Source organism: Cryptomeria japonica, chromosome 5 (assembly GCF_030272615.1).
Source record: "Cryptomeria japonica chromosome 5, Sugi_1.0, whole genome shotgun sequence".
NCBI lineage: Eukaryota > Viridiplantae > Streptophyta > Pinopsida > Cupressales > Cupressaceae > Cryptomeria > Cryptomeria japonica.
In genome coordinates, this window is record NC_081409.1 from 432,277,584 (window position 1) to 432,288,863 (window position 11,280).

Here is an 11,280-nt window from a genome sequence, read left to right on the forward strand (position 1 = left end):
CAACACAAGATAAGTCGACCTCAATGAAAACAAGGCACAAGAACTCAAGTATCCAACAAAACCAGGTGGCTCTAGTGTGGATGGAGTTATAATGGATAGTAAATGGAGATTATTTGATGGTTATGGTTGTAATTTGGGTGTGGGTTCAAACAATAGAGCTAAAGTTATTATTGCATGGTGGGAGTTAAAGAGATTGAAATATTTGAATGTGCAAAAACAATACTAGAAGGTGTCTTCAAATTTATTCTTAATCCTAAATGGTGAAGTTGAGGCCTCTTGGGAAATAAAATGAATGATGGAAGTGTCGAATACACTACAAGACTAAGAGAGAGGGTGAATCAATCTAGATCTTCAATCACTTAAATATTTATCTTCAAACTTTAAACCACAAGCATATAATCTCAACAATAAGGAATCATGAAAATATGAAGCACAACAAACACATGAACACTAGATTCACATGGAAAACCCAATCAAGAAAAAACCATATTGAGAATCAAACTCACAATATAAATATTTTGTTACAATGTTGCCTCTTAAACACCCTTCTCTTTAGAGGAATTGTAGAGCTAAGGCACACAACCTTAAGGCAAGATACAAATGACTTGCAAAGTTGAAACTCACTATTTCAAGGCAAGATACAAAAAGCTAGTTGCTAAGAGACTCATTATCTTTCGACAAAGAAAGGAATAGCTGAATTGGAATGAACAAAATCTCCTGATCATGAAATTGACCTTAAATCATTGTATCAAGTGATCAATATCATAACAAACTCTTTTGATTCCAAAACACAATCTCTAAAATCTATCACACTAAGAATATCATCATTAAAGCTCTTCACAAATGTCTTTTGCACATCTCCACTACCAAATCTAATTGTAGATCTTTCACACCTTCAAAAAATCAATTCACACTCATTCCACACACTCACTAATACATCGACACTCCTTATATACAAGATTAATCATCAAATTCTTCACTAGGTCAGCCACAAATAGAATATACATGAGTACATAAATTTAGTCACTCAGAACAAAATATCAAATTTGGGGTCCACTCCAGGAGATAGAGAGGACCAAAAAACATTAGAATGAAAAATTTCCAAATGATTCCATGAACCCACACACTAGCACATCCTTCAAGGTCGAAAACAAATGAAACATGTAGATGAACAATGAAACATGCCAACCAATTGAAGAGGGAAAAATAGATTTGAAAGGTAAACTGATCAAGACATAACGAAATAAATATGCAGAATGCTAAAATATCATAAAAAGACCATTTCACCTTGCTATTTTACCTTCTCCTTCGGATTGAGCTTGATGAAGTGAAGGCGCCCCTTGATAATACTCCACTTGATGTGCTCCTTTGATTGCTGGATGTGGATGGCTCTCCAATATTGTGCACAAATGATAAGGATGAATGATAATGATGAGATGATCAAGTTGCCAAGATGATTTCTTGGGCTCAAAAGGGCAGCATAAGCTTACTGAATTTCAAGATGTTTTGAATGAAGGGATGGAACCCTATTTTATAGGAAGAGGAGAGGAAAATGGATAGCTAGGATGAATTCAAGATGAAGGGCTAAGATTTACTTGTGAGGTCACACAAGGTCCAAGAGAGGGTGTGGAGACCAAGAAATATGCCTTAAAGGCATTTCATATCTCCACACTCTACAAGATGCATTGGAGGAATTAAAAATTCTCCAAAAATGGATATTATGGGGATTAGAAGAATAAAAAGGAATTAAAAATTCCTTGGGAGAGGGAAATGCCTAGAGGAATGTGAGATTTCGAAAATCTTACATTCATCTAGAAAAAGAGCATTTAAAGCTAGTGGCTGGATGAAAGGACAAAGAGTTGACTTTGTGGCTAATCATGATGATTAGCCATTAATGACTCATTAGGAGGGGAATTAGAGGAAATGTTAGGTGGGATTTATATTTGTAGGAGAATTTGACTAAAAGAATAATGTTAAGTGAGTTTGGGGAGTTTCTAGAAGAATTTATTAGGTTAATGATGAATTAAGAAGATGATTTGTAGGAATCATGTAGGTTAACTAATTAATTGAAATTAATTAGCTAAGAGGAAGATTTGTGAGGATTTGATTTTTTAGAAGAATAAAGAAAGGGATTGATTTATTAAATAAATCAATCATATGCTATAGTGACAATATTAATTATATTTAATTAATATTGAGAAGAATTTTAATTAACATAATTAATTAATTAATTATGTGAGGAATTAAAAAATAATTAAAATAATTATTTTTAAGTGTCTACATTTTGCCCCTCTTTGAAGCGAGGTGTGATGACGCATTGATTCAAAGAATAATCTTGTTTTGATGTTGATATTGGTTTGATAGGATGCCCCGGCTCTTGATTTATAGATTACGGTATGGTGATGCCCCCTCGGGAGATCAATTGAGGTATTTGATCTTTGAAGTTTTGTGAAATTGATATCCCGATAGATTTGATTTGATTCGATTGATAAGATCTAGATTCAGTCTGGTTTCAAGAAGAATTCATCCTGTATAAGACAAAGATGATCAAAGTGTCTGGTTTCAGGAAGGATTCATCCTGTATAAGACATGATTGATCACAACGTCTGGTTTCAAAAAGGATTCATCCTGTATAAGACATGATCGATCACAACGTCTGGTTTCAGGAAGGATTCATCCTGTATAAGACATGATCGATCACAACGAATGTCTGGTTTTAGGAAGGATTCATCCTGTATAAGACATGATCAGAGCATCTGGTTTCAGGAAGGATTCATCCTGTATAAGACATGATCAGCTCGTCTGGTTTCAGGAAGGATTCATTCTATATAAGACATGATCAGATCACAACGAATGTCTAGTTTCAGGAAGGATTCATCCTGTATAAGACATGATCAGAGTGTCTGGTTTCAGGAAGGATTCATCCTGTATAAGACATGATCAGCTCATCTGGTTTCAGGAAGGATTCATCTTGTATAAGACATGATCAGATCACAACGTCTGGTTTCAGGAAGGATTCATCCTGTATAAGACATGATCAGATCACAATGTCTGGTTTCAGGAAGGATTCATCCTGTATAAGACATGATCAGATCACAATGTCTGGTTTCAGGAAGGATACATCCTTGATAAGACATGATTAGAATCAGAATTGATTATGTGAGGAAAAAAAAAATAGAGGAAGAAAAATTAGGGTGGAAGGGATAAATGAGGAAGATATATGAAGTAGTCGTGAGGTATTTGAAAAGAAGAATAAGAGATGCGAGACTACGGAGGAAAATGGGGGCAATTGAGAACTCCCTGGGATTATTGAGTTTAGGATTTGATGGATTGATGGTGAGATTTTGTGTACAACAAATGTTGAGAGCCAACCTAGTTTGATGTTGCCCTGAGTGACTTGCACCACTGCTTATAGAAATCAGGATGCCATGAGAAACCCAGGGCGTGGACTGACTCTGTAGACAAATGGGAATTTCTTGCACACAACAATGCAAGTGTTAAGAAACACTAATACAAAGTTGTGGGTTTGTGCAAGGAAACCCTCAAACACACCGATACCTCTTGTATACGAGAAGGTAAGTATTGATAAACACTAGTACCAGGTCACCGGTTTATACAAGAAGGATCCAAAACATGCCATACTATGAAATATGCCCCAGTATGCACCTATCATAACATACCTGGATATGGAAGAACCCAGGCAGTCGTAAATAGTGGCATTTGTAGGGCAAAAGATGCAAGCCTATATGAAAAAATCTAACAAAATCTAACAAGTCTCTTCCTTGCGACCAAATGATACCTCTTGCTAAGAGTAGAACTAGGATGGACTTGGGATTGTTTCTCAAGACTTCTTGAAGCTTATACAGAGGCATGAAAGCTCAATTTCACTGGGACATTTCTTGTTCATGACTTAGGCGAAGACTCATCATCATATGCATGTTTTATTGGGAGGCAGAAAAGAAGGAATGTTGTGCATGGGTGGGCTGGATGGCAGATGATTTGTAGTATCGACCTGATAGACAGTGGATCTGGTTATTTACCTTGGCACCCGCATAGAGGTTTTCACCAAGATACTTGCCCATAGCGCCACGAATTGTTTTTCTTTCTTTTTTTTTGATTTTTTCTTCTTTTTTTTTTTCTTTTTTTTTTTTAATTTTTTTGTATCATAAGGTGCCTGTTTGCCAGGTTTGCACCAAAGTGACAATTTTTTTCAGGATCTTTTTTTTTTTTTTCATTTACTTTTTTTTTTTTTGACAATTTAAGAATTTCTGAGGACTAAGCATAAAACCTTTTGAGGTGCATGATATTCATCGGATCATCCAAAGGATCGCCTTCAGGAGTAGCCAACTGATAAGCTCCTGATCCATATTTTGTTGTGATTACATATGGTCCAAGCCAATTAGGCTCGAACTTGCCTTTCTTTTCTCATTCTTGTAGATTTTTCTGATTCTCCATGAGGACAAGATCACCAACTTGGAATTCTCGAGGTCTGACTTTTTTATGATAACTCATGCGCAGACGGTTTTGATATACCCGGAGATGATTCAAGGCCTTGAGGTGCCTTTCATCTAACAATTCTAGCTCTTGTAAGCGGGCAATTCTATATTCTTCCTCTGGTAGGATGTTTTGCAGTGATACCTTTAGAGAGGGGATCTCGATCTCAAGGGGAAGGATAGCTTCAGAACCAAATACTAGGGAATAAGGAGTGGTGCCTATGGGGGTGCAGATGGAGGTACAGTAGGCCCACAATGCAGGATGGATCTGGACGTGCCAATCATGGCCCGCTTCATTGACTGTCTTTTTGAGGATTTTTATTAGGGTTTTATTAGAAGCCTCAGCTTGGCCATTGCCTTGGGGATAATATGGAGTGGAGAAGCGGTGTTGGATGTTGAATTTTTGGTAGAGTTCTTTGACATCCTAGTTTTTAAATTGTTTACCATTATCTGTGATGATAACTTTTGGGATGCCATATCAGCAGATTAGGTAGTTCAAGATGAATTTGGATATTTGCTTGCCGGTGGTGAAAGTAAGAGGGATAGCCTCTACCCACTTGGTGAAGTATTCGGTGGTGGTGATAATGAATTTATGTCCGTTGGAAGATGAAGGGTGGATTTTCCCAATGAGATCGAGCCCCCACTGCGAGAAGGGCCATGGTGTAATGAATGGCTGCAATTCTTGTGACGGTGCATGAATCTTGTCACCATGTTGCTGGCAAGGGATGCATTTCTTCACATAGTTGTATGCATCTTCTTCCATTTTAGGCCAATAGTATCCTGTTCTCAAAAGTTTTTTAGCCAATGTGAGTCCACTTGAGTGTGCCCCATAGATTCCCTCATGTACTTCACGTAATGCCCATTCGGCTTCTTGTTTATCTAAACACCTTAGGAGGGAACCATCAAAATGCCTTCTAAACAAGGTGTCTGCAAGGATGGTGTAACGGGCACATCGGTGGATGAAAGTTTGTTGTTGGGTTTTGGTGAGATGTGGGGGAATGGTGTTGTCTTTGAGGAAAGCGAAGGTTTCTTGGTACCAAGGGGACTCTGGACCAACGAGAACACACACCATTTCAGATTCTGGTAGGTCATATGCTGGTATAAACAATTGCTCGACCAAGAACTCACACTTCTGACTATGTGCTAGCATTTGAAGGAGGGAGCCAATGGTGGCCATTGCATCTGCAGCCCTATTGTTTATTCGTGGGATTTGATCAAACTTGATTGCCATGAAATTTTGCTTAAGATCTTCAACCATGGTATGGTAGGGAAGGATTTTATCATCTTTTGTCTAGTATTCATCATTGACTTGTTTTATGATGAGTTGGGAATCACCATAGACTTGTAATTCCTTTATTTTCCAATGGATAGCCAAGTGTAAACCTGTGATGAGGGCCTCGTAATCTGCTATGTTATTAGTACATGCAAAGGCTATCTTGTATGATTTGGGGATGCCATCTCCTTGAGGTGTGACCAATAATATTCCTGCCCCCAATCCATTTTGAGTGTAGGAGCCATCAAAATACAATTTCCATGTGGAGGATGTGGTAACAGTCATAATGAACTCATCTGGTAATTCTATGAGAAGAGGATGGTCGCTTGGAAGTGGAGCTTCAGCCAGTTGATCTGCAATGACTTGTCCCTTGATTGCCTTTCTGTCCACATATTCAATGTCAAACTCGCTTAAGAGCATGACCCATTTAGCCATTTTTCCAATGAGAACAGCTTTTGACAGGAGATATTTAAGTGGATCAATTTTAGCATTTAATTTTGTCTTGTTGTTTATCATATAGTGTCATAGTTTCTGTGTGCTGAATACTAATGCCAAACATGCTCTTTCAATGGGGGTGTAGTTGAGTTCATATTCTACTAGCGTCCGACTGATGTAGTAAATGGTGTGTTCCTTCCCTTGATCATCTGTTTGCACCAGCAATGCCCCCAATGCCACTGTAGTAGCACATATGTACAAAATGAGGGGTTTTCCAGGGGTAGGTGGCATCAAAACTAGAGGTGATACTAGATATTCTTTTAATTTTTCAAAGGCCTTTTGACAGAGGCAATCCCATTTGAATTTTGTGTCTTTACGTAACAAATGTGCAAATGGATGGCACTTGTCGGCTAGCTATGAAATGAAACGCCTGACAGACTGGAGTTTTCCCTGGAGACTGCGTAGTTGTCTAAGAGTTTTTGGCGGAGGCATTTCCATAATAGCTTTTACTTTTGTGAGATCAACCTCAATGCCTCTGCGGGAAACAATGAATCCTAGGAGTTTTCCCGATGTGACGCCAAACACACACTTTTTAGGATTTAGGTGCAGCTTGTATTTTTCCAATCTTTCGAAGATCTGTTTTAGAATAGGATGTGCTCTTGTCTTGTCTTGGATTTTCCTAGCAGATCATCCACATAGTCCTCCATAATTTTGTGCAAGAGGTCATGAAAAATTATTGTCATTGCTCGTTGATATGTAGCTCCAGCATTTTTAAGGCCAAAAGGCATGACCCGGTAACAGAAAGTACCCCATGGTGTTGTGAATGCGGTTTTATGCTGATCCTCATCTGCTATCCTGATTTGGTTGTATCCAAAAAACCCATCCATTAGCGATAGCATTTCATGTCCTGCTGTAAGATCCACAATCATATCTATGTTTGGGAGCGGGAAATTGTCTTTAGGACAAGCTATATTTAGATCTCGGAAATCTGTGCAAATGCGGATGCCCCCAGTAGGTTTGCCGATAGGCACAATGTTGGAGACCCATTCAACATAGTCTATGGGTTTGATAAATTCTGCATCTAACAACTTTTGAAGTTCTGCCTTGACCAAGAGAGCAATATGCGGGTGCATTTTGCGAAGTTTTTGTTTTACAAGTTTTGCATCTAGGCGAACGGCGAAATTGTGAACCACCAAGGCAGGATCCAACCCTGGCATATCGGAATAGGACCATGCAAAATTGATTTTAACCTCTGTAAGGAAGTTGATGAAGTCTTATTTCTCGATTTCGGTGAGGGATTTGGCAATGAGCACATTTTTTGGAATGACTTCAGTGCCCATGTTGATGCTATCTATTTCTTCTATCAACAAATTTGATTTGTCCTGTGGAAGGTAACCAATGGTAGGGAGGTCAAATCCCTCATCATCAAGTGCCTTTTCCAGGTTTTCACTTTCAGATATGCCCTTTGTTTTTATTTCTTGTTCATCCAAATGTGCCTCAGGGAGGTTTTCACCTAGGAAATCATATCTTTTTGTTTTATTATCTTTTTTGTGGATAAGGGCATTGACTTGACTACCAAAGTATCCCTTTTCGTGTAGTTGAATACCCTCAATTCTATTACCATCTTCCATATTTGGCGTTGTTAGGAGAGAAATGAGAGCATTATCGTTGACATAGATATCTAAATTGGGTTTGTCTCATTAGCCCCAGTCAATGAGTTTAGGATGGACAAGATGTAGCTCATGTGAAGTGGGAGGGGTTACGAGGGTGATGGTATTGATGTAAGCATCGAAGAAGGTATCTTTCTCGTATTCATAAGGCATTTCATGGAATTCCTCTTCGTCAGTGCTTTCAATATCCAAAGAAGGACTAGAAGGGGCACCAGCGATAGTAATCTTAGGCACCGGGGTGTACCCCAAGCCTCTGTTGTATCTATAGGAGATAGGATTTATGGGTGCTTTTCTTCCTTTCTCCTCTGGTCCCAGACCATGTCCTTTGTAACCCATTTTTTCAACTATGGCAAATGCTTTTGGATACATTTCTTTGGATATTCTTGTTGGATCATCATCCTCTTCCCGGTATAGCCATGAAGAGATATCTGCTTCGAGGTTCTCATTATCAAGTGGGCCCCATTGCTGGAAGGTCGTGCTTTGGCATTGCATGACTAGTTTCGGGTCCTTTTTTAGCTCTTTTGGTTTGCCAAATGACTTAGGAGAGAGAGGGAGGTTTCCTATTAATAAGATGTCCTCCAATTTGTATTCTCCATAGCCATTATCCAAGATCTTGAATTGATTATTTGGTTGGGATGATGTGGAGGCAACATTTGATGTGTCAGTTGGAAGTGTTGGTGAAGGTCTATTTAGTGGGCAATGATACAGATGCTTCCCCTCTAATAGTTTGCAATATTGAAAAGGTTGGGGATCACCTTTAATAGTGATCACTCTTCCATTATAGGGGAATTTGATGCATTGGTGATAGGTGGAGGGTACAGCCTGCAAGGAATGAATCCATGGCCTCCCGAGGAGAATGTTGTAGGGGAGATCAAGATCTGGTACTTGGCAAGGGGTTTCAATTGTAATGGGGCCCACTTGAAGAGGTAAGGTGATCACGCCCTTTGAAATTCTTTCTACATCATCATATGCCTTTATTGTGATCCTTCCTGATGTGTCTATCAAATCCTCAGAAAGTCCCAATTGTTTTATCAATTTGTATGTACACAGATTAAGCCTGGATCCACCATCTATCACGATATGTTTGACCTTGTGCTTGTGGATGAGAGCTTCGATGTGCAAAGGTTTGTTATGGTCCTCATCTACGGGAGCATCTTTGGAGTTAAATACAATGTGTTGCTAGGCAACAAGGTTTCCTATGAGGGTTTGAAATTGGGTGGCATTGATGTTATCAAGAACGCGTGATTGGAGAAGGGCTTGTTCCAAAATTTCTTTATGGACTAGAGAAGTCTTGAGAAGTTCCAAAATGGAGATCTGTGCGGGTGTCTTCCCAAGTTGATCAAGGAGGTCATATTGGTGGGTGGAAGACATGGGTGGAGGGTTTGCTGGGGGAGGAACTCCTTGGATGGTGACTCTTCCTCGGCATGTAGTTGCATTACAGTCATTCTGGAAATGGGAGGTGGAAGGCGTGGCACCTTGAATGACTATTCTAGCTGGGTTTGGTCTGCTTTGGGAAGAAGGAGGATTAACTCCTTGGATGGTTATGACATTGACATGATTGTCTACAGGTTCAATGCGACTTACTAAAAAATCAAAACCGGTTACGTGATTAGCATAGTCATAATCCATTACGTTAGATGATGAGCCTTTTCCTTTATCATGCTTCGGGAAGGGTTCTTGGTACATTTTGAGTTTGTCATTGTTATTACCAGGTTTTGCATTTGCTACCTCAATCTCACCTCTATCAATGAGATCTTGTATGTAGATCTTCAGTTTCATACACTTTCGTGTATCATGTCCCTTGATACGATGGTATTCACAATACTCGTTTTCATTATACCATCTTGGTTTAGGTTGATTGGGATCAAACGGGCGAGTGATTGGAAAAACCACTATACCTGTTTGGACAAGTTTTTGAAACACCACTTCAATAGGCTCCGCAAGAGGAGTGAAATCTCTTGGAGTCCTGTTATTCGATCAGGGTGGTCGTCCTTGGATTGAGACATTGTTGTGAGGTTTTTGAGATTGATTTGAATTATTTTGATTATTGAATTGATGAATATTGGTGGTGGATTTTGGGGGAGTGGCCACGGTTTGGACCCGCTTCACATCAGTTACACCATCATTGACCATGTTTTTATTTTTAGCCTAGAATTTTGGCTTGTCGTTATGATAAGAGGAAGAACTTTGTGATGACTTCTGGTAATGTTTCAAGGTTCCTTCCTCCAACAAGACACGTTCGAGGGTGAGGCCCTTATCGGTCAATTTTTGGAAGGATTTGATACATTGAGATATTAAAGGTCTTGAAAGTTCAGGCACCAAGTTCTTTTGAAATAGTTCAATTTGATGTTGTTCTGGCATGTCCCACTGGAATTTTTTGATAAGATGTCGCCATCTTTGTAGGAAATCGGCGAAGGTTTCTCCAAGCCTTTGTTTTGTATTACATAGGTCCATCATAGAAACATCATTACCCATGTTGTATGCATAGTGGGCCACAAATTTTTCTGCCAAGTCTAGAAAAGAGACAATGGAACCTCATGGTAAAGATGAGAACCATGCCACGGCATCTCCTGTGAGACTCTTGGGAAAGAGTATGTGAAGATAAAGGTCACTATAGGAGACTTCTTGGCATAAGATGTGGAATTCATGGACATGGTCGCGGGGGTCTCCTTTGCCTTCATACTTGGTGAATTTAGGGATGTCAAATCCCAGGGGATACGGTGCAACTGATATAGATGGGTCATAAGGACAAGGGAAAAACTCTTTGAATGAGTAAGCTTTCCTTTTATTAGTCTTTTCTTTCATGTTTTTGATGATATTCATGTCTTGAATTTCCTTGATGAGGTCTTGTTGTGGACTTTGATATTGATGAATTGTATCTGCCCCAAGAATTGGATGAACTAAAGAAGGTGCACCACCATCAATATATTGATATGATGAGGAAGTGTGAACATGGGATGTGATGACCGATGTTGCTGGGGTTCATGTGATAGTTGGTTGCGACCCGCCAACTGTTGTGATGGGATTGAATGCGGTCTAGATAAAATTTGCGACATTGTTGGGAGAAAGGGAAGTTTGTGGAATAGAAATATGTGGTTGAATAGAAGGAGGTGGTATAGAAGTTTGTTGGAGAATGGCTGAGATTGGATTTGATAGTGGTATGGATGGTAAGGAGGAAGAAGGCGGGATGGAGATCATGGTGGGAGGTGTCGTGGGTGGCATTGATTGGGCTTGGATGATTGATGGGGCTGCAATTGATTGAGTTTGAATAGTAGGTGCAACACTTTGTGTGGGAGCGAGGTCTCCTTGTGGTTGTTGGACGAGAGCGGATCTATTAAATTCAGGTGGAAGTTGAGCTCCATGTTCAAGAAGAGTTTTCAGAAGTGCAGTAGGATTGTGTTTAATAAAC